At 45.3% G+C, this 24,071-nt stretch overlaps 1 protein-coding gene and 1 long non-coding RNA gene across 2 annotated transcripts in view; one reads left to right on the plus strand and one right to left on the minus strand.

Annotated features, from left to right (window-relative positions):
* Nucleotides 1-24,071, plus strand: part of SGMS1 (sphingomyelin synthase 1) — a 207,219-nt gene that overhangs the window by 60,327 nt on the left and 122,821 nt on the right. The window lies entirely within an intron of this gene.
* On the minus strand, nt 4,803-15,475 carry LOC115654458. The gene is made up of 3 exons (XR_004001194.1): nt 15,464-15,475; nt 8,975-8,980; nt 4,803-5,005 (listed from the first exon to the last, which is right to left on the minus strand). It is a non-coding gene; the product is annotated as an uncharacterized LOC115654458 (long non-coding RNA).

The raw sequence follows: 24,071 nt of genomic DNA on the forward strand, positions 1-24,071 counted from the left end.
CCTTTGTCAGTTTAGACACTGTAGATATAGCCCTTTCTGCATAGATGTGGAGATGAAGTGTTTATAGATCATTAAATATGTTGTAGCACATGACTTAGTTGTTTTTCATTTAATGCACAGCAGTGCAGTCTTAACTGTTACATAGTCAGCTTCATTAGGTTAGCTCTCGTGCAAGAATTTTTTTCCTTTCTATTGACTTGTTAAATAATTAAACTATTTCTGTGTTTACATAGCCACTGGGATACATCTAGTCATACTTAATTATTTATAAGATGCACTAACAAATTTTCCCACATCTAATAAATACTTCAGGTGTGAGGGATGAGACCAGCATGTGAGGAGATTTGCATGATATCTCAGCTTCATGGTTTCTCTGTTACACCCTTTGAAAAATGCAAAGAGAAGTCCCCTTAAAGATAGCCTTATAGTAATATGCCTGTCCTAAGACAGGAGTATGAGATAAGTTTGTGTGAAAAGTGTGTGTATGTAAAAAAATAAACTCTGGTTGAGTCCACCTAGTGGATGGTCACCAGGCTGTTTTATAATTGGACCCAACCTTTAGATCCCATGTGCGTCCAAGCCAGCTGGGTCTGGGCAGAGTCCAGGCATAGTCTCTGACTTTAGGCATGCTCCCAGGGGAAGATTCTCTGTGTGAAGCCCGCCCTTGAGACATAAGACTCCAATGTCCAATTGCCCTAGGCTCCAAGACCAGTGCTGAACCTCCCAAGCTTCCCCTGTCATTTATACATGCTTCCCCCAGAGCTCCACCCTTGTGGGTGCTCTGGTTTACAGTTGAACTCTTCAAGGACACAAGGTAGGTAAGGAACAGGCTTTGCACAGGCACTGGCTCAACACACACACTTCAACTCTCCTGTGTTGTCTCAGAAAACAGATCCAACAAAACAAATGCCTGAATGCAAATCTCCACCATGACCCAGAGTCCTCAGGTTCTGGTCAGCATCCTTGGGGAAAGGGAAAAGCCTCTCTTGCCCTGCTGCTCCTCCAGCTTTATCCTTCTGTTTCTGGTGATGAAATGGCTCCCCTTGCTAAGAGAGCATGTCTGTTTTAAAAAGCTGTCTGTAACACCTTAACTGTTGCTCCTTCTCTTCTAAGACTTTCCATGCTGCAGGATTTTCCATGCTGCAGCCATATTGAGTTGCTGGCAGAGGGTGTGATGGGTTTGGTCACAGAGACCCCCTTGAGGCTGTCACCTGATGTGCTGGAATTACCTCTGAGCCCTTTTTTTCTGCCAAAAACTGCTCAGCAAGTTACCTATCTCCAGTACCCAGTTCCTAATGGGATCCAACCCCCAAATAAATCTGTTTTACTCTGTGTAAAGCTTATAAATTCATAAATTGTCCATCCCCTGTAACACTGATAGAGAGAGATGTGCAGCTGTTTGATCCCCTAGGTATTAATCATTTACTCTGGGTTTACTAATAAACAAAAGTGATTTTATTAAGTATATTAAGTATAAAAAGTAGGATTTAAGTAGTTTCAAGTAATAACTAGAACAAAGTAAGTTACCAAAGAAAATAAAACAAAACATTCAAGTCTAAGCCTAATACATTTCAGAAACTGAATACAGGTAAATCTCACCCTCACAGATGTTCCAATAAGCTTCTTTCACAGACTAGACTCCTTCTTATTCTGGACCCAATCCTTTGTCCTGGTATAGTTCTTGTTAGTTTCAGCTCAGGTGGTAAGTAAGGGATTCCTCATGACTGGTAGCCCCCTTTGTTCTGTTTCATCCTCTTTTATATCTTTGGCACAAGGTGGGAATTCTTTGTCTCTCTCTGGGTTCCCACCCTTCCTTCTAAATGGAAAAGCAACAGTATGGATTCCAGTATCAGTGACATGTTCACGTGTCCTGTGAGACTTCATTACTCACTGGCTGGCACCCACTTGTGTACAGGAGAGCGTACAAATAAACAGCCATTTACAGCCAATTGTCCAAGTTGATGGGAGCCATCAAGATTCCAAGCCACCATTAATGGCCCACACTTTGCATAGTTACAATAGGACTTCACAGTAATAGTTCATATTTCTAGCTTCAGGTACAAGAATGATGCATTTAGACAAATAGGATGAACACACACACTAGATTACAGTAACTCCTCACTTAACGTTGTAGTTATGTTCCTGAAAAATGTGACTTTATGTGAAACGATGTTAAATGAATCCAATTTCCGCATGAGAATGAATGCAAATGGGGCGGTGGGGGTGGGTTAGGTTCTAGGGAAATGTTTTTTGCCAGACAAAAGACATTATGTACTGTGACGGGGTCAGGCCAGATGGCTACAGGATAGTGATAGAGGCAGATATATTAGCCCCAGGTCAAGTAGGTCCCCTTTCCCTGGGTAAGGTAATGGGGAAGGTTCCAGAACAATCAGGAACTTTCTGGAAACAAAGCAGACAGGCTGATTAGAATACTTGCAGCCAATCAAGAAGCTGCTAGAATCAATTAAGGCAGGCTAATCAGGGCACCTGGGTTTAAAAAGGATTTCTGGTGTGGGTGTGAGGAGCTGGGAGCAAGAGGCACAAGGAGCTGAGCGTGAGAGGGTGTGCAGCTGGAGGACTGAGGAGTGCAAGCATTAACAGACATCAGGAGGAAGGTCCTGTGGTGAGGATACAGAATGTGTTTGGAGAAGGCCATGGGGAAGTAGCCCAGGGAATTGTAGCTGTCGTGTAGCTGCTCCAGAAGGAACTCTAGGTAGCTATAGTCCACAGGGCCCTGGGCTGGAACCTGGGGTACACGGCGGGCCTGGGTTCCCCCCGAAACCTCCCAACTTCTGATCCATCACAGGAAGATCTCTGAGGCTTGCAAAATCCGCCAATAAGCGGAGGACCCACCAAGATAGAGGAGGAACTTTGTCACAATACACATACAGTATAAGTTTTAAACAAACAATTTTAAACAAACAGTTTAATATTGTATGCAGCAATGAGGGGCTGCTCTTCTAGAGAATCCTGCAAGCAGTGGACAAAGCGGGCAGCTGCCAAATGACGTTGTAAGGGAGCATTGGACAACTTTAAACAAGCATGTTCCCTAATTGACCAGCGACTTAACAACGAAACAATGTTAACTGAGATGATTTTAAGTCGGGAGATACTGTATAAGCTTTGTAATTACACCTTACAAGAGACCTTTTGCATAAAGCATTCCAGTTACATTATATTCACACTCCAAGCATATTTTCATAAAGCACATGGAGTGCAATGTCACAGAGGATCGTTAACAGTCAATGATTCTGCAGATAGCAATTCTATTCTACTAGTGTAGAGCTGTTGTTTTAGATGTAGTCTTGGTCTACATTGCCAAGTTTTACGAATAAAACTTGCCTTCTGTTGGCACAGCCTTGTGTGAGTCCATACTCAATTTTGAGTTCTTTTTCATGCCTGCCCTTTCATCTTGCTCCTGAAAATCAGCTACCAAACCATGAACTTCTGTTGGTTAGTTTAAACTACCTCTGCTCTTGATGCTCCTCCACTGGTACAATGCCTGTGTGGATAGTGCACTACCTGTACCAGCAGCAATCCCGCAATTCCACTGTCCTTATGGCAGCAACGGTTCTGGTTAAATGTTTAAACTCTACTATCCTGGTTCACAATGTCCAGAAGCTCATATGCTCTCTTTCCCTTGAAATACCCAGCATGTTTTGGAAATGCTTCCCTTCCTGTATGCTTACCAGTAGGGCCTCATGTGAAGGTGCAGGTAACCCTCCAGCAAACATTTGTTGTTCACTGGTTCAGGAAAGAAGCCCTGGATTTCCTCAGCCTCTATGGGGCCAAGGGGGTGGAAAGGAAGTACTTTGTCCCTTCAAAGGATGACAAGTATCTCTATACGCACCCCCAACCATGCTCCTTTGTCATGGCTTCGGTCAACGAGAAGGAGCAGCATGGTTAGAAGGCCCCGGTGCCTAAATCAAAGGACACTAGATGTCTAGACTTGTTTGGGCGCAAGGTGTACTCGGCCGGAGGCTTGCAGCTCAGGGTGGCCAACCAGCAGGCACTCCTGAGCCGATATGACTATAATTCGTGGCACCCTGTGGAGAAATTCAAAGAGTTGGTTCCACAGGAGTTCAGAGAGGAATTTGGGGCTCTAGTAGAGGAGGGCAAGAAGGTGGCCAGAACCTCTCTACAAGGCTCTCTGGCCACGGCAGATTCGGCAGCTAGGACCCTGGCCTCGGGCATAGCCATGTGCCGCATCTCGTGGCTGCAGGTCTCTGGCTTACCATCGCAGTTACAGCAGACCCTCCAGGACCTGCCCTTTGATGGTTAGGGCCTATTCTCCGAGAAGACAAACTCAAGGCTGCAGAGTCTGAAGGACTCAAGAATGATCATGCGCTCTCTGGGAATGCATACCCCAGTAACGCAGAGAAGGCCCTTCAGACCACAGCCTTAGAGGTCATACCCTTCCCCTCGGCAGAGACAGGACTCCTTTAGAAGACGTGGCCGAGGTGGTAAAAGGAAACACAATGGACACCAAGCCAGCCAAGGCCAGGGCCCTCCCAAGCCATTGGCAAGGCCTAAGCAGAACTTCTGAAGGTGCACCTGAGGATGGAGTACCAGTCTCCATTCATGATCCTTTCCTGTCTTTCCAGAATCGTCTCTCCCATTTCCTCCGTGCATGGTCCTACATAACATCAGACTGTTGGGTCCTAAGCACAGTGGAAAGGAGATTCTCCCTCCAATTTGCTTTCCCACCCTTCGTCCCTATCCCTCTTCAGGGACCCTTCTCATGAGCATCTCCTTCTACAGGAGGTCCAATCAGTCCTGGCTTTGGGAGTGATAGAGGAGGTTCCGGGAGAATCAAGGGGCAAGGGTTTTTATTCCTGCTACTTCCTAATCCCCAAGGCCAAAGATGGGCTTCGGCCTATCCTGGACCTACGCGGACTCAACAGATTTATGGTAAAGTTGAAGTTCCGCATGGTCTCACTAGGGACCATTTTCTTTCCCTAGATCCTGGAGACTGATACGCCGCCCTAGACATGAAGAATGCATACTTCCACATTGTGATCTACCCAGTGCACAGACGCTTCCTTCACTTTGTGGTCAATCAACAGCACTTTCAATTCACCGTCTTTCCTTTTGGCCTATCCACAGCCCCCAGAGTGTTTATCAAATGCATGGCTGTGGTGGCTGCCTCCCTTCGTCGACAATGGGTCCAAGTGTTCCCATATCTCGACAACTGGCTTATTCTGGGTCGCTCCAGGGATCAGATCCAGTCTCATGTTCAGTTCACCATGAACATGTTAAATCGGCTGGGCCTCCTGGTACCAATCCAGAGGATAGAATTCGTAGGAGCAGTATTAGACTCAGGCCTAGCTCGGGCAATTCTGCTGGAATCACGCTTCCAATCCCTGGTAAACATCATTCACAGCCTGCAAAGCTTCCTGACCTCGGCCGTGGAAACATGCCTATGTCTCCTCGGACATATGGCCTCTTGCATGTTTGTGACCAGGCATGCCAGGCTGCGACTATGTCCACTCCAAGCCTGGCTATCAATAGTATACCGCCCATTTTGGGACAGCTTGAGCACGGTGGTTACCATCCCGCCAGGGATAATAGCCACTCTAGGCTGGTTGCTGGACCCCAAATCAGTGTGCGAAGGGTTGCCATTTCATGCCCTGCAGCCCTCCGTGTCCCTAGTCATGGATGCATCATCTCTGGGATGGGGAGCCCACCTCGGGAATCTCCATACACAGGGGCTATGGTTGGCAGGAGAGTTATCCCTGCACATCAACGTACGGGAACTCAGAGCAGTGTGCCTGGCGTGTCAAGCATTCTGAGAGCAAATTCAAGGCCATTGTGTTGCAGTCTTCACAGACAACACTATGGCCATGTTTTCCATCAAAAAGCAAGGGAGAGTGTTGTCTTTCCCCCCCCTCTGTTGGAGGCCACTCATCTGTGGGAATTCTGCATAGCCCACTCGATCTATCTGGTAGCGTCATTTCTCCCAGGGGTCCAGAACACCTTAGTGGACCACCTCAGCAGATCATTCCAGGCTCACGAGTGATTGTTTCGCCCAGACATCATCCACTCTGTCTTCCTGACGTGGGGCTTTCCCCTGTTAGACCTATTCATCTCTCATGAGACTTGGAAATGCCAGGTGTTCTGCTCTCTCCAAGGGCGCTCTCCAGGTTCCCCCTCAGACTCCTTCCTAATTCAGTGGAAGGATCACCTGTGCTATGCCATTCCTCCATTCCCGCTAGTCCACAGGATCCTAATCAAGCTGCGCAGGGACAGAGCCCATCTGATTCTGGTTGCCCCGGTGTGGCCCAGACGGCCCTGGTATACCACTCTCCTAGAGCTGTTGGTAGACTCCCCAATTGCACTCCTGCTGTGGCCAGAACTGATCACTCAGGATCACGATCAACTCTGTCATCCTGACCTGCAATCTCTCCACCTCACAGTGTGGATGCTGCATGGCTAGATCAGTCTGAGCTGTGCTGTTCTCACTCAGTTCAGCAGATCCTTTTGGGTAGCAAGAAGCCCTCTACCAGATCCACATACTTAACCAAGTGAAAGCATTTTTCCTGCTGGTGTGCTAGGAATCGTACGACCCCCCCTACAGGCATCAGTACCTCTCATCTTGGACTGCCTCTTGTCTTTAAAGCAACAGGGCATGGCAATATCTTCCATCAGGGTGCACCTGGCAGTTATTTCGGCTTTCCACCCGGGTGAAAGCGGACGCACGGTCTTCTCCAATGCAATGGTCAGCAGATTTCTCAAGGGGTTGGAGTTCCTGTCCCCATGAATTTGACAACTGGTCCCTACGTGGGATCTTAACCTGGTCCTATCCAGACTCATGGGTGCCCTATTTGAGCCGATGGCCACCTGCTTGCTCCTGTACTTTCCTGGAAGACAGCCTTCCTCGTAGCTATCACCTTGGCGAGGCGCATGTCCGAGCTCAGGGCACTCAGGCACTGTTCCACAAGGAGAAGGTATAGCTGCTAAAGTGGTGTCTGCCTTCCATGGCAACCAGGACATATTCCTCCCTGTCTTCTACTCGAGCCCACACGCCTCTCGACGGGAGCAACAGCTATACTCCCTAGACATTTACAGGGCCCTGGCCTTTTACATCGAGTGAATGAAACCCTTCAGGAAAACATCACAGCTGTTTGTTGCTGTGGCAGACTGGCTGAAGGGCCTTCTGGTCTCCTCCCAGCGCATCTTGTCCTGGATCACATCATGCATCCATGTGTGCTATGACTTGGCTGATGTCCCATCTACACACCTCACTGCCCTCTCCACGTGGGCTCAGGCTTCATCCTCTGCTTTCCTGGCGCATGTGCCCATACAGGAGATATGTAGGGCAGCGACTTCGTCTTTGGGGTACACCTTCGCCGCCCACTACGTGCAGCAGTCCAGGGCTGATGCATTTGCTTCAGCGGTTCTTCACTTCATAATATCTCACTCCAACCCCACCGCCTAGGTAAGGCTTGGGAGTCACCTAATTGGAATCGATATGAGCAAGCTCTCGAAGAAGAAAAGATGGTTACTCACCTTTGTAATTGTTGTTCTTCGAGATGTGTTGCTCATATCCATTCCAAACCCACCCTCCTTCCCCTCCGTTGGAGTAGCCAGCAAGAAGTAACTGAGGGGGCGCTGGGTCAGCCAGGGCATATATCTGGCGCCATAAAGGCGCCACTCCAGGGGGCGCCTCAACCAACCCACCAAGTGTTGATAGGGTAAAAATCTCCCAACGATCGTGCACGTGGCGTGTACACACCTAATTGGAATGGATATGAGCAACACATCTCGAAGAACAACAGTTAGAAAGGTGAGTAACCGTCTTTTTTTAGTGCCAGTTCTGTTGAAGTGAATGGTATCAATGTGAGTAAGCTGTAGAGTCAGATGCTTAACTTGTAGCCATTTACTGTTGTATTTTCAAACAAATATAGACTTCACACACAACAAGTCAATTGCATTTAACAGTAGGAAGTTGAGTTTGATGAGTCATAACTGATTATTGTGGTAGCACAAGTGTAACATTTATAAAACAAACTGCTAGAATACACACTTGTGAAGTAATTTGAAGGGTTGGACAGCAAAAGGCTATTTGTAATAATAGATAATCACCTTAATTACAATTAAATTAGAGCCTCTGTACTATAATTGCCACATTAAGGTCTTGAAATGAAATACTCAAGTCAAGGAATGTGGTAAATTAAGGCTTCTATTGTGATGACAAGTTGGCTTAACTACATGTCCTTTGTGTTTTATAGTAGGCACTAGTAATGAATAATACCTGGACATTTACATTTTTCAAGAGATGAAGTAGAAAATACTACATGTGTGCAATTTGGCATAGTTAAATTGTGGGAGGAAAAAATAAAATTTTTATTATTTTGAGAGCTTGTCTTTGCAAACTTAATGTTGCACTAATAGTCACCTTTTTGTAAAGCTAGATCCAAAATGCAAAATTCAGCTCTGAATTTTGAAAAGAACCCTCTCTCTGTTCCCACCTACACTAATAAGAGAGAGGGTAACTTTGGGCAGGGGGGAGGAGAGAGGAAGAGCGTGTGGTGTATGGGAGTGTTGTGTTCATTGTGTTGTATCAGTCCATTATGGAGATACAGCTCAGTTATGAGAGTTGGATCTGACTAGATTCTGACACTACCCTGAAAACAGCTTTCACCCCCAGCAATTTATAAACTCAGGAATATTTGAATCTGGAGTTTTGGATTGAAACCACTCTAGATTCTTGCATTTAATTTCCTGGGCCATTTTTAGAATAAAAGGAAAAATTCTGAGGAATTCACTTGCCAAGATATAAGCTTTATGAGTTCAGCCATTGGAGATAGTAAATTTATTGCCATGGGATTAATTAGTAGGCTTGTAAAGATATAATGATTCTGGAATTCAGAGCTCAGCAACAGTCCTTGCTCCAAAATTATTCTACCTTTCAGGTTTACAGTTTCCTCCTCAGAAAATGAGTTATAAATTCCTATACCAAAAAAACCTGTACTGTTCACTGTGTGTACTGTGGTCTTGTCTTACAGCAGTTGTGACTTGTGTGGTTGTATGTTAAGGCACTGTCATAAGATACACTTGTTCTAAAATTGCACTGCATTTGTGCTTCATCTTTGATGGTTCACAGCATACTCAAGGAACCATAAAGTCTGTCTGAGCCATGTTTATTTTTAAAGAGAATCTTTCCAAGATGCTGTGTATAGAGCTCAGCTGCACTATTTCTGGCAAAAGCAAAGAGAGAGCTCTTCTCCCTTTCTTTCTCCTTGTTCTTTGCCTGAGGGATCAGAGGTACAGTTTTCACTCTTTTTAATAGCTTGTGAAATGAGGACTCTCCCGACCCTGGAGTCTGAAACAGCTGTGTCAGGAGGAGCTGGTGTCAGTTTCGAAGTTTCAGGGGGTTCTTAGCCTTCCCACTAGTCTGTGGAGCAGCATCGGCACCTGAATGGAGAAATGTCTGCCTATTCTGTACAAGATTTTCCTCTTTTAGTTTTCCTTCTCTCCCAGGGGAGAGGGGGGAAAAGGAACCCTCCCCACCAGTTCCACAGGAGAGCAGGATAGTAAGAGACGCAGTCTTCCAATAATTTCCCAGCTGTCTCAGGAAAAAGATCCCAAGTGCAGTAATTGATTCTGTCACCACCTTCTCCCCTTGTGACTCTCTGTAGTGAAGTGGATGGGCAAACAATTGAATGTAGGAGAAATGAAGAAAATGTGGGGCCAAATAAATGAGTTGGGAAGGCAGTTAGGAGGAAAACAGATGGTGACAGAGAGTGGAAGAGGTATCTGAGAGAGAAGGGGAAAGATAATCCTAAAAAAAATTTAAAACTAGATGGGGAAATAGGGAAAAAGTTGTGATTTAAAAGGATGTGAGAGAGATATATTAAACGAGATTAACGGTTGCTCATCAGTGGTGCTGGAAAGACTGCAACATTGTGTGTGGTGGATGGGGCGGGGCGGGGGGAGCGTACATTTGAATGGCATTGTGACCTGGTGCACAGGTTTGCAATGTTTCAGAGTAGCAACCGTGTTATTCTGTATCTGCAAAAAGAACAGGAGTACTTGTGGCACCTTAGAGACTAACAAATTTATTTCAGCATGAGCTTTCGTGAGCTCCAGCTCACTTCTTCGGATGAATAGAATGGAACACACAGACAGGAGATATTTATACATACAGAGAACATGAAAAGGTGGAAGTATGCATATCAACAGGAAGAGTCTAATCAATTGAGATGAGCTATCATCAGCAGGAGGAAAAAAAACTTTTGAAGTGGTAATTAAGATGACCCATAGAAGGTGTGAGGAGAACTTAACATAGGGAAATAGATTCAATTAGTGTAATGACCCAACCATTCCCAGTCTCTGTTTAGGCCTGAGTTAATTGTATCTAATTTGCATACTAATTCGAGTTCAGCAGTCTGTTTTTGAAGTTTTTTTGTTGCAAAATTGCCACCTTCAAGTCTGTCACTGAGTGGTTAGAGAGGTTGAAGTGTTCTCCCACTGGCTTTTGAATGTTGTGATTCCTGATGTCAGATTTGTATCCATTTATTTTTTTGTGTAGAGACTGTCCGGTTTGGCCAATGTACACTGCAGAGGGGCATTGCTGGCACATGATGGCATATATCTTGTTGGTAGATGTGCAGGTGAACGAGCCCCTGATGGCGTGGCTGATGTGATTAGGTCCTATGATGGTGTCACTTGAATAGATATATGGACAGAGCTGGCATCGGGCTTTGTTTGCAATGCCACTCAAATTTGGCTTCCATGTGAATAGAATAACCAGAGGTGTAGCTTCCCATCCCAAGAGGGAAAATTACAAGTCAGCCCTGTGTGTGTTCTGTTCAGTGATAGCCCTTACCATGCTCAGAATCACATACCTTCCTTTGCCTCTGGCTCAGACATCAGATCCTGCGTGAAAGTGCAGAGCCATTTTATTGACCTTACTGTGGGCAGCCATATGAGATGAAGGTTTAACTTCAGGAGTATAAAAGAAGACCGAGGGTCTCTCTGAGGAAAGGCGATAGAAGACGAGACAGGAAGGAACTTTGGCTGTGGTTTGCATGTTGTTCTAGGATATAAAACAAAATGTCACTCTCCTTCCTGAGTGCTTTTGTTATTAGGTTGGTGGGTAGAGGGAGAAGCACAGAAATCACCTGGGAACTACATCCATTCACATCTCCACCCAATGCTAGAAAGTAACTTCCTGGTCCCCCCGAGAACAGTGAGGAATAACCTTCCAGACACTGATCTGCCAAATGAAAGAAATCTTCAGTTGTGTTGTTTCCATGGGGAAATTGGGCCAGTAATACTGTGAGGCAAACAAACCTTTCTCTTCGCCTCCCAGGTGCCTGCCCCACCAGCCTGACCTTCCTGGAACACTGAAGGGAAGTCACCCACCAGCCTGAACCTTTCAGAGCCATCTCCTCACCCCCACTGTTTACTTTATACTCTCTGCTGGCTAGCCCCTTGCTTTTGGGTGACAGGCCATCCTACTTCCCGGACCTGGCTGGTTCCTGGCAATGAGAGGAGCTGCTGCTGCAGTTTCAGTAGCTGGCAGGTGAGGGCCCAGCATGCAGCACAATGCAGAGTGACTCAGATGCCAGCTGGCCCGTGGTATGTTCTCTCTCAGCTGTGAACCTGTTCAGATTTTTAAATCAGTGGGGAGGTCTATGGCCCCTGTTTAAAGGGGAGGGCATGAATGCCTCTCTCGTCTCCAGCGCCTGTGCTGCTTCTAATCCCTGTGAAATTGCTTCAGGCTCTCAGGCAAATATCACTGCTTCAGTTAGCTGATCCCATACTTGGGAACCATAGCTTGAGCCTTCCTTTTGTAAATGAAACCTAAGATTCCTGAGCACAAGATGCATCCCAAAAAGGGAGAGAAGGTCACTGAACTAATGCAATTCAAGTTCTGATCCTGTCTCAGCAAGATGCTTTTGCATAGTCACTTGACTTGGAGACTCACGAACACCACAACCAAAATTGGTTTGACCTCTTCTGGGTCTTTTCTTCAACTTTAACCACTGCACAAAACTAGGAAGGATTCTATGTAGGCGGTTTCATGAATATTTATTTTCAGCCTGCAGAAAGTCCTGGCAAGACCATGAAATGAATAATAAAACTAAAGAAACTAAATAATTTTGATTAATGTTCTGGCTTATTATTTTCTTCAATGCTTGCAGAACATGCTCTGCCATTGCAAAACTACTTGTGCAATATATGGAATTTTTTATTCTATGGCACATAGGTTTTTAAAATATGTTTCTGCAACTGAGCATTTTGTCAACATGAAAACTCCAAAAGGTCACTGAGAAACAAGAATGAATAGGTAAATATTCCTCAGTTGTGTACGCTCAAACTTACACATGGTAAAATGGACATTTTAAGAACAAACTGTATTATAGTCCTTCATTGAAAGGAATTTCCTGTTTGAAGCATAGAAAACTAAGAAATATGCACATCAGTGATGCATCTGTTAGAACAAAACCCATCTCCTTGCTTGTGTTGTGGTTACCAGTCACTTAACACAAATGGATTGTTTCAACAGCTCCTTTTATTTTTAAATAAGGAAATTAAAAAGTATCTGGCGTATAGATCCGTGGGGAGATATGAGGAAAAAATTAGGTTTGTGATATTAGATATTAATGAAGACTTAGTTTAGAAATGGGTTACAATCTTATACAAAGCTATTCTGGTAGCTCTTAGCAAAGCTTAGCTTGTTAGTTTGCCACTTTACATTGTGACAGATAAGAAGTTAATTTATTTTCCTGTTTGCTGTTAGTGCCTATTATGTTTTCATACATTCTTAGGGTACGTCTACACTACAGGATAAATTCGAATTAGCTTAAACTGATTTTATAAAACAGATATTATCAAGTCGATTGTGCGCGTCCACAGTAGGCGCATTAATTCGGTGGTGTGCATCCGTGGTCCGAGGCTAGCGTCAATTTTTGGAGCGGTGCACTGTGGGTAGCTACTATAAAATAATGAGGCCAATAACGTCGATTTGCGTCCACACTAACCCTAAATCGATATAGTAATATTGATTTTAGCGTTACTCCTCTCGTTATGTAGGAGTACAGAAATCGATTTAAAGAGCCTTTTAAATCGATATAAAGAGCAGTGTAGTGTGGACAGGTGCAGCGTTAAATCAATTTAACACTATTAAAATCGATTTAACAGCGTAGTGTGGACCAGGCCTTAGAGCTCTTTGGGCTGATATCTGATCATACCTGAAGAGACAGGTACGGAATATGTTCTCCACAACAGCAAATGAAATACTTCCCGCAGGTTTACATTAGCTTAACAGAGCAGTGCTCAAAGAGAGTTGGGACCCCATTTAAACTTGCTGGGGTCTGGGCAGTGGAGCTCAGATTACAGGCCCTTTGCCTGGGGCTAAGCCCTTGGGCTTCAGCTTTGGCCTACACCACTCAGGACAGTAGGTCTTTGGCTCCCCTCCCATCCCCGCAGGGTGAGGCTAGGGAAGGCTCAGACTTCAGTCTCCCTTACTGGGGTTGTGTAGTAATTGTTATTGTCAGAATGAGGTCGCAGTGCAATGAAGTTTGAGAATTAACATTTTATCTCGTTCATGAAATCTTTCCAAGCAGCTTATGGTGTGAAGTAAGACAGAAGAATCTGTGACTTTTAGTTGAAAGCCCAAAATATTTTCTTTACGTTTGTTGTCTTTTAACAGTTATGAGAACTTGATTGTGGGGATAACCCTAACATTTACATACAACAAATTCAGTGTGGTGTTTCTTCAGCGCTAACAGTATTACAAATTGTAGTTTAAGATATGGGAAGAACAGTCTCCTGTACTTCCTGTGGCCTTGTCTACATTTGTGGCAGTGTGTAGTGCCTGCCCTGTGAATTAGTAACTTATTGCAGGTATGAAGTTTGCAAACTGGAACTTAACAGACCAGGATAGATAGTTAAAATTGACTTATAGTATTTATATGATCACTTTGACTTACTATGTTAAATATTTTCTCATTACTACATTTGCTGGTATTGCAAATGTGGAATATAATATGGTTAAAGATAAAAAAGCTAAAGATTTTATTTGTTTCAGATTTTACTTACCCTAAGTTAGGGTGAAAATGGGAGGGGGTGTTTTTGTTAACTTTAGTGACATTGTGGTAGATTTCTATACATTAAGAGGGTGGAGAACGCAGTTTCTTAGGAAAGTTGTAGTTTCTAAGAGATTTCAAATGATATGCTACCTGTCTTCAAATGGATAGAGGAGAGGGAATTCAGGATTTAACAGTTCAAAAATAAATTTCCCTTTTCCTAACATGTAAGAGAGAAGCTTTTCCTGCTTTCCTTTTTTCCCCCTTGTGCTTAGACATTTCTTTGTTGTCATCCTTACTTTTGTGGCTGGCAATACCAGATGTAGATTTCCCTAAGACTTTAATTAACTGTCTAAATACATAATTTCGTAAACCATGTTCTGGATGACACATAAAAATAGGACTTACTTCACAGAGTTGTCCTATCTAAAGGTCCACTTCTGCCCTTCCCCAAAGTTTCCTTTAAGTACCAGAGAATCTACTAGTGTTGGTACTCTGATTAAGAATTTCTGCTTTAACTTTAATGCTGACTCTTTTATATTTAGATCTCTTGTTGAGATTCTTCAGTAGTCATTTTATATGTGTGTGTGTGTGTGTGTGTGTGTATGTTTTCTGATTCCTAGTAGAAAATGCATTAGTTATTAAAATTTATTTTTTTTCAAAATGGAAATGTTTACAGTGCTTTTTATCAATGTGGTATTGCATTTGTAACACTGCAGATTTGTTACAGTTTCTGGCATAAATGCTGTTCTCCAAGGATTTGTGTTGTCAAGTTTCTCCTTTTTATGTGCATTGGAACTTGGCAAGCCAGATCTGCATTATTTTTAAACCTTTTGCAAAGTGGCTTAAAGTATGACTTTTCATTAGTTAAAATTTTTAAATGTTATTTACACACTTTTCTTTCATGTATTTTTTAAAGTTTTATTTATTTCTTGCTAATTGAGTTTCTCATACGAATTATTTGTATTATGATGGTGCTTGAGGCCACCATAGAATCCCCTCCTCCCCCCATTGTGTCTAGGCACTATATTATCACAGAACTGGTTGAACATCCTTGGCTGGACACTTGCCAGACTGCTGCGAGGGGGATCGAAATGCTGAACTGCACATGCTTTTGGCTTGTTGGGGCCGGGCAGAATTTAGGAACTGTACCTGACTGTAGAGCTCTAGAGAGGCACACCAGGAGCAGATCTTATGTCTGACACCCCTTTTGGCAGTAGGAATTGTCTAAGTCCTGAAAGTAGTGCTGACTCCCCCAAACCTCCTCAGCAACTCTTGCATGTAACCCAGAATCTCACCCGATGTATAATTTTTCTAGTTTACAGTTTAACTCTTCAGAGGCATACAACAGTGAAAGCAAACAAACATAGACTTTGCACAGGATTCTGAACACAATTTACTCATTGCTTAATAATAAACACAACTATAACCATTTTCCTTGCCTCAGTTTCTTCACCACTCTGGAGAGTTCTTTGGGATTGAGCAGAGTCCCTTCTTCTCCCCCTCCCGTCCAGCATGTGGTTCTGATCCAGAACATGGACTCTCTGATTCTTCCCTCTCCCCTACTTCTCAGACTACCTTCTCTTTTATAACCTCCAGCACCCTTTTTCAGGTAGCCCTCCCCCCCATTAGGTGACTTCATTGCAAGGCTACCTGTCCCCTGATAAAGCTATGAATGTTTTGAAAAACTTGGTCAGATCCACTGTTACTGTTTACATATGCTAATTTATGTAATAAAGGTTTCTAGATATTTGCTATAGTATAGCCTACATACAAAGCAAAGATACATATTTTTGTAAGTGGAATGTTTCTTCTAAGTGTCCTAGACTTAAAAGCTGTGAGTCTAATGGACTAACTGTTCTATTTTGCCAAAGTAGACCCCACATATTAGAAGTTGTACTGCTTTCATGACAGCTCTTCTACTCCATTAGTCGGTTGCACACTCTGTGAACCTGCAAAATGTAACAGCTAGGCTTTTCTTCGGCAAAACAAAATTTAGACATCTTTTACAATAAATTTATTTGATGATAGTTTGAATGCAAAATTATGACCAACAGTGGAAACATTTCTAAATTTCAAAAGCTGTAGATAATTGTGATTTTAAGCTACTTTGCTTACAGAGTTAACATAAAATAAATCTCCTTTTCTCACGTTCTTCTTCCTAGGAAAAGAAATATGTGAATTTTAAGAGGATTTGTTTAACTTTCATAGGAAGTGATGCCTGTTATGAATTTTTACTTTATTGAAAATTTGTTCATCTTTGAAATTGATAAGCATTTTAATGTTTTAAGTTGACTCTTGATATTGTGGGTTCTTATTTTACTTCATTCACCTCTTTTAATGGGATTTGGACCCTAACCAGTCTTGTAATGGTACCTTAACAGTACCACATGTAGCCTTCAAGCTATGAAGGTGCAGGGCTACATTTTGACATCATAGGTTATGTCAGTTGTTGTGGCAGTACAGACGAAAATGAACAAGCCTGTTTAAGTGTTGATTTTGATTTTAAAACCTTTCTCAACTAGTTCCTTTGGAAGTTTTCTTCCCCTCATTTTGTGACTATAGCTGTTCGAGGAATTGAAAGAACCATCACTGCGGCACAATAGTAAATGTCTTAAAACATTAGGCTTCAGTGTTGGAATTGAGGATTTGCAAACTAGGTTTTTTACCTTTGAGAATGTATTATCTTTTGGGTGGAATAAAATGGCCATTTTAGGAAGATGGTCTTGTGACAAGATTCAGTGACAGGAGACTTGGACTGAAATCCTGTCACAAGTGACAAAACCCCATTGACTGTGGTGGGTCCAGGATCTCGCATGTTGTTTATACATGCTGTGTAGCAGACGTTCTGTGTGATCTTAAATCAGTCATTTTGAGCCCAATCATACAGCCCTTACTTATGTGAGTAATCCTATTTAGTTCAGTTGGGCTATTCCTAGGATTGAGCCCTATTTTCCTATGCCTGGTGGGTTGCACGGGGATAATATCACCTACCTTAGAGGACTGCTGTAAAATTAAATTCAGTAATGGTTCTGAAGTCTTTTAATCTCATTTGGAAAGTGGATAATACCAAGGTTCTATGCATTATCAAATGTTGGGTGCTTGTGAAAAGAAAATTACTTTTGGCAGATGCTCTATCAAAAGATTTCAGAGTAGCAGCTGTAAAAAGTATCCGTAAAAGAACAGGAGTGCTTGTGGCACCTTAGAGACTAATGAATTTATTTTGTGCATAAGCTTTCGTCTTAACTCTGGCTTGAATAGAGACTGGGAATGGGCGAGTCACTACACTACTTGAATCTATTTCCTTATGATAACTATCCTTACACCTCTTGTCAACTGTCTGTAACTGACCATCTTGATTATCACTACAAAAGTTTTTTTCCTGCTGAGAACAGGTCATCTTAATTAATTAGCCTCTTAGAGCTGGTATGGTGTGTGTGTGTGTGTGTGCGCGCGCGCCAGTGATGAGCTGCTAAAATCTTAACAATCGGTTCCCTATAAAAAATTCTGATTTAAGGGATGTGCCACAGTATGTATTTTTTGTGCCAATAGGGTTACCATACGTCCATATTTTCCCGGGAGGAATTTTTAAATTTTGCCCAGACAGCGATTTAAGAACCTAAAAGCCTGACATCTCTGGGAAAATACAGATGTATGTTAACCCTACCTAAAGTTCTCTTTTAAAAGGATGGGCCTGAACTAGAAATGAGCTCCGTTTCACCTGTGTGGGTCCCCGCCACTCCCTGGGGGTCTGCTAGGGTGACCAGATGTCCCAATTTTATAGAGACAGTCTCAATTTTTGGGTCTTTTTCTTAAATAGGCTCCTATTACCCCTCACCCCCTGTCCCAATTTTTCACACTTGCTGTCTGGTCACCCTCGGCTGTGCACATGTATGGGTCCCAGCTGCTCCCTGCCCCTGCTCATTGAAGCAGGTGTGCAGGGTTACTGCCCTGAGAACTGCAGGGCACCAGTAGACCTGGAGTTGGCTGCAGACAGGCGTGGGGCAGGGTTAGCTGGAGGCAGGGAGTGAGACACGGGCTGGCTGCAACAGGGGCTAGTTGCAACAGGGGCTGGCTGTGGGCAGGTGGTGCAGACGGGCTGGCTGTGGGCGGCTGTGGCAGGGGCTGGCTGCGGGCAGGGGGTGGCTGCGGGTGGCTGTGGGCAGGGGGTGAAGACGGGCTGGTTGTGGGCAGCTGTGGGCAGGGAATGGCTGTGGGCGGCTGTGGCGGGGGCTGGCTGCGGGCAGGGGGTGGCGGGGTGGCTGTGGGCAGGGGTGGCTGCAGACGGCTATGGGCAAGGGGCTGGCTGCGGGTGGCTGTGGGAGAGGGTGGCTGCAGCTGGCTGGGGGCTGGCTGTGGCAGGGGGTGGCTGCGGGCAGGGGGTGGCTGCGGGTGGCAGGGGCTGACTGCAGGCAGGGGGCGGCTTCAGGTGGCTGTGGGCAGGGAGTGGCTGCGGGTGGCTGTGGAAGGGGCTGGCTGCAGGCAGGGGGTGGTTGCAGGCGGCTGTGGGAAGGGGCTGGCTGTGGGCAGGGGGTGGCTGTTGGAGAGGGTGGCTGTGGGCGGCTGTGGCAGGGCCTGGTTGTGGGCAGGGAGTGGCTGCAGGCGGCTGCGGGCAGGGGCTGGCTGGTGGCAGGGGGTGGCTGAGGGCAGCTGCGGGCAGGGGCTGGCTGCAGGCGACTGCGGGCAGGGGTGGCTGTGTTTGGCTGTCGGAGAGGGTGCCTGCGGGTGGCTGCCGGCAGGGGGTAGCTGCGGGCAGCTATAGCCAGGGGGTGAAGGCAGGGGGCAGCTGCGGGCGGCTGTGGGCAGGGGGCGGCTGCGGGCAGGGGGCGAAGACGGACTGGCTGTGGGCAGGGGGTGGCTGGGGCAGGGAGTGGCTGCAAGTGGCTGTGGAAGGGGCTGGCTGTCGGCAGGGGGTGGCTGCCGGCATGGTGGCAGGGGTGGCTGAGAGCAGCTGCGGGCAGAGGGTGGTGGGGGCGGCTGCGGGCAGGGGGTGGCTGCGTTTGGCTGTCGGAGAGGGTGCCTGCGGGTGGCTGCCGGCAGGGGGTAGCTGCGGGCAGCTATAGCCAGGGGGTGAAGGCAGGGGGCGGCTGCGGGCAGGGGAGGCAGGGGGTGGCTGTGGGTAGGGGCTGGCTGTGGGCGGCTGTGGGCTGGAGGTGGCGGGGCAGCTGTGGGCAGGGGGTGAAGGCAGGGGGCGGTTGCGGGCGGCTGTGGGCAGGGGGCGGCTGCGGGCTGGGGGTGGCGGGGGCAGCTGTGGGCAGGGGGTGAAGGCAGGGGGCAGCTGTGGGCAGGGGCTGGCTGTGGGCAGGGGGCTGCTGCGGCAGGGGATGGCTGTGGGCAGGGGGCTGCTGCGGCAGGGGATGGCTGTGGGCGGCTGCGGGCTGGGGGTGGCGGGGGCGGCTGTGGGCAGGGAGTGAAGGCCAGGGGGCGGCTGCGGGCGGCTGTGGGCAGGGGACGTCTGTGGGTGGCGGGGGCGGCTGCGGGCAGGGGCTGTGGGTGGCTGCGGCAGGGGCTGGCTGTGGGCAGGGAGTGAAGGCCAGGGGGCGGCTGCGGGCGGCTGTGGGCAGGGGGCGTCTGTGGGTGGCTGTGGGCGGCTGCGGGCAGGGGCTGTGGGTGGCTGCGGCAGGAGCTGGCTGTGGGCAGGGGGCTGCTGCGGCAGGGGATGGCTGTGGGCGGCTGCGGGCTGGGGGTGGCGGGGGCGGCTGTGGGCAGGGAGTGAAGGCCAGGGGGCGGCTGCGGGCGGCTGTGGGCAGGGGACGTCTGTGGGTGGCGGGGGCGGCTGCGGGCAGGGGCTGGGGGGGGCTGCGGCAGGGGCTGGCTGTGGGCAGGGAGTGAAGGCCAGGGGGCGGCTGCGGGCGGCTGTGGGCAGGGGGCGTCTGTGGGTGGCTGTGGGCGGCTGCGGGCAGGGGCTGTGGGTGGCTGCGGCAGGAGCTGGCTGTGGGCAGGGGGCTGCTGCGGCAGGGGATGGCTGTGGGCGGCTGCGGGCTGGGGGTGGCGGGGGCGGCTGTGGGCAGGGAGTGAAGGCCAGGGGGCGGCTGCGGGCGGCTGTGGGCAGGGGGCGTCTGTGGGTGGCGGGGGCGGCTGCGGCTGCGGCTGGCTGTGGGCGGGGGGTGCAGGTACTCACATGAGGAGAGTGGCTGGGAGCAGCCCAAGCAGCAGGACGCAGCAGCAGGAGCCCCAGGGCCCAGAGGTCCAAGGAGCAGCAGCAGCAACAGGGCCAGGAGGCAGCCCACTTGGCTCCTGCACTGCAGCGCAGCGCCCCCTCTTTGCCGGGAGGAGGAATTACACCTTTCCCGGCCGAAGCCCATCAAAGCTTCCCTCGCAGGGAAGCCAGTTAGCAAGCGGTTCTAAAGCCGCTTCTAAATTTAACAACCGGTTCCTGTGAACCGGTGCGAACTGGCTCCAGCTCACCCGTGTGTGTGTGTGTGTGTGTGCATGTGCGTATATATGTATATATATACTCTTCTTATGTGTTCCATTCTATGCATCCGGTGAAATGAGCTGTAGCCCACGAAAGCTTATGCTCAAATACATTTGTTAGTCTCTAAGGTGCCATAAGTAGTCCTGTTCTTTTTATCGAAAGATTACACATTCAAATTAAATTTCAGTGTACTATTAAAGATATCATTATAAACATATTGGTTGTTTACATTAATGGTATTGAGTGAATATGGGAGTCAAGGTGAGAGAGAATTACTTAAATGAAGTGCCTGGTGTTGAAAGAGCTTGCTCTTGCGAACTTGTTACATGACACTTGTTCCATCAGCTATGTTCCGTTTATTAATTTATGTATGTACCTACTGAACAACTTATAATTAGAAATATATGTAGCCTGCTAGCTTCTCTCTGGAGAAGTTAATTGTTTTTCTATGTTTAGACATATTAATATAAACTGCTATTTTTAATAGATTATATATTTTTCCATTGTATGCCTAAAAAATCTCATTTAAAAGTGAAGTTATAAATATACTACATTAATTAACTGCAGTGTAGGTGTTTGACCTAAAAGCTCATAGACTACAAGTCTAATGAGTTGCACATCATGAAAGCTTTGTAGCATGGTAAAAACAAAAGCATTATTTTTTTTGGACACTGATTAATGGCAAATTCTTCTGTACTTCTTTTGTCAGTCACCTCTCTTTTGAAATATTATATATAGTACAAATCCTGATGTAATGACACCAGTCTCATTAATTCAGCAAACAAACAGGCACCTGCCCTTCAAATAAGATTTTGAATGAACTGAAAGAAGAGAATAAATTTTGGAACAGAATATCAAACAGTTTCTCTTCTATTTCTGATTATCTAGAAAGCAGTCTCTGCAGGCTTTAGTAGCAGGTGCAATTGAAATAGTATAAATGTGGATTTTTTGGCTATTTCATGCCCCTCTTCTTGTCAAGATGTCATCTTAAAATGTGAATCACATTTTATCTGCACATCTTTCATGCTGTAGTTTTCATTAAAATTAGCAATGGCTGCGACAATTACTTGCTATACAAAAAATGGACTCTTGGGAATAAGGATACCTGAGTTCTGTTCCTTAGTGTGATTGCTCTTAGATATGGCACATTGATTCTGTAGTGCAAGGTGGTTAAGTGGATTAGACTTGGGTCTGCCATTATAGATATGTGGGTTCTATTCTCAGCCAGAAATGACCTCGTGCAACTTCTCAGTTACCTCATTTGTAAAATAGGGGGAATACTTGCCTGCCTTTAAGGTTTAGGTATAAGCCTTGCACAATATTGACTCTTCTTGGTTACTGTGGCTGATTATTTTTGATTTACGTTGGATAGGGACATTGTGTTTGAGTGATTTGACATGATTACGTGTGAGGATGATTATGTAATTTTATGGCATACCTTTTGGTTTTCTGGATTTTGGGAGTCAAAGTGAGGTGGTGTCTGCCCTTAGCAACCTTAGCTGTTAACTGTATTTATAAGTCTGATTTAGAACAAACGGACGTACACTAATATATTGGAAGATGTTACAACATTTCTGTGTGATGGTATCTATATATTTTTGTAGATACACAGAAAGTAGAAAATTACCTTTGTTTTTCTTTATGCTCAGAACAAGCATTTAATCCAAAGCAATGACATTAATATAATAGAACAAAATTACCTTCTCTTTGATTTTTATTTATACACTGTCTGGCATGATAATATGAGCTTAGTGTTCTTGTGTTTACATCAAAAGTACTACGTGGTTAAACAGAAATAATAGACTACATTGTGACAATGGAAGGTGATGAAAAGGTTCCTTTATATTGGTCCAGGAAAAAGGCAGGTCTGTTGCCTTGATATTCACATTCATAAAGCATACGGAGTGCAACATCACAATATATTATGTTGAATTTTTACTGTGTTGAAGATTTTTTTGGGTGTAGCTTAACTAGAAGTTTTGGATCTGAGGCCAGTCCCATAAAATTTGTCAAAGTAGCCTATTTGCCTGTAACCTTTCCAGGAGAAATTGAGGGTGTTGGGTTTCATTTCATTAGTTGCTGTGCTTAAAAAACAAACAAACAAATAAAAACCCTTCTCTTCACTTCGCTCAGTCCAGAAATGAAGACATTTTTTTACCATAAATAAAAGCGTAAATAGATATCTGAAAGTATATTTTATTAACAACTGACATTTCTGAGCTTTTAAGCAGGTGGCAGCTATTGTGCTGAGAAAGTGACATGTTAGTTTAAAACAAACACACACCCCACAACTCTAGACAACTTTTATTTCTTGCCATCAATGTGTTCCGAGCAAAAACCTGTTTAAGCCACAAGTGGAAAAAAAACTGCACGTGTCGGCTGTTATAATAGTGAATGTGGCTGGCTCAAACGAGAGAACCAGGTATCTTTAGCCTGTATATAAAACCATGTTTCATGATCCAGTTGTTAGTTTAAAGCCAGTGAAAAGCTGCAGGTGGCACTAGAAATTTTATTAAAAGGATGAAGAAAGTTACACTGCAAAGATGGTTCTGAAGAAAGTAAAGCTGCAGGCAACTGTCCAGTGTGTGAACATTTTTCAGTTTTATTTTTAAAAGAAATTTTTTTCCATGCAGACATTCAAATACAGCAACAAAGAAAGCAGAACAGCAATATGTATTTAACAGTATCACAGTACAAAATATTCATAGATAAATATTACTGAAGATTATATGATAAGTAATTCCCTGTTTCCCTCTCTCTCCTGCCGCCATGAAGCATCAGAAGTCCAGTCTATCTGAAGTCAGTTTGTAATGCTGCTCTCATGAAGGACCAGGTCAGGTGTCTTCATAGTTGGATTTTGTGCCCCTATATGTTGTCAATTTTTCCATGAGGATAGTGTTGGTTAGCTCAGTCAGTCAAAGGGTGTGGGGGAAGTAGCAGACTTCCATTTTTGGAAAATGACACTTTGGCCACTATAAATGCTGCAACAATCTATTTTCTGGCATTACTCAAACAAGGTGGACCTTCTAGAATATCTGAAACACGGAGGCTTGACATAGCGGGGAGCCCTACCCTGGTTGCTTTAGCATTTTGTAATATCTTACCAAAATAGTTTACTGCAGTTGATAGTGGTGGAATCGAAGAGGAAGGATTTTTGAGAGTGAGAAGAATATCATCTGTCTGTAGACTAATCTTGTAGTCTTTATTGTGATAGTAATTCTTTCTGTCTGATTTATGCTGTTAGTGGTTCCATGGCTATATCAAATAGTAGAGGCAATGGAGGGCACCCCCCAGTACATTCCTTGATGTAACTGAAAAGTGGAGAAGAAAACACTATTAGTCAAAACAAGGGCGCAGGTGATGTGTAAATAATATCAATTCAGGTCAGATATTTAGGTCCAAATCCTAATTTTCTCAGGTTTGCTTAGAGGTATGGCCCTTCCATTTGATCAAAGATCGTTTCAGCATCTAACTTTAGGAAAGCAGCTGGAGCCCCAGTTGTTTGCAAGTCACGAATTAAGTAGAACATGTTCCGAGTATTGTCTAACCCTAGTATGTGGCAAATAAAACTCTCCTGGTCTGCATGAATAATTGATGGAGCAATGTTGTTTAAG

This window comes from Gopherus evgoodei, chromosome 7 (assembly GCF_007399415.2).
Source record: "Gopherus evgoodei ecotype Sinaloan lineage chromosome 7, rGopEvg1_v1.p, whole genome shotgun sequence".
NCBI classification, from domain to species: Eukaryota; Metazoa; Chordata; order Testudines; family Testudinidae; genus Gopherus; species Gopherus evgoodei.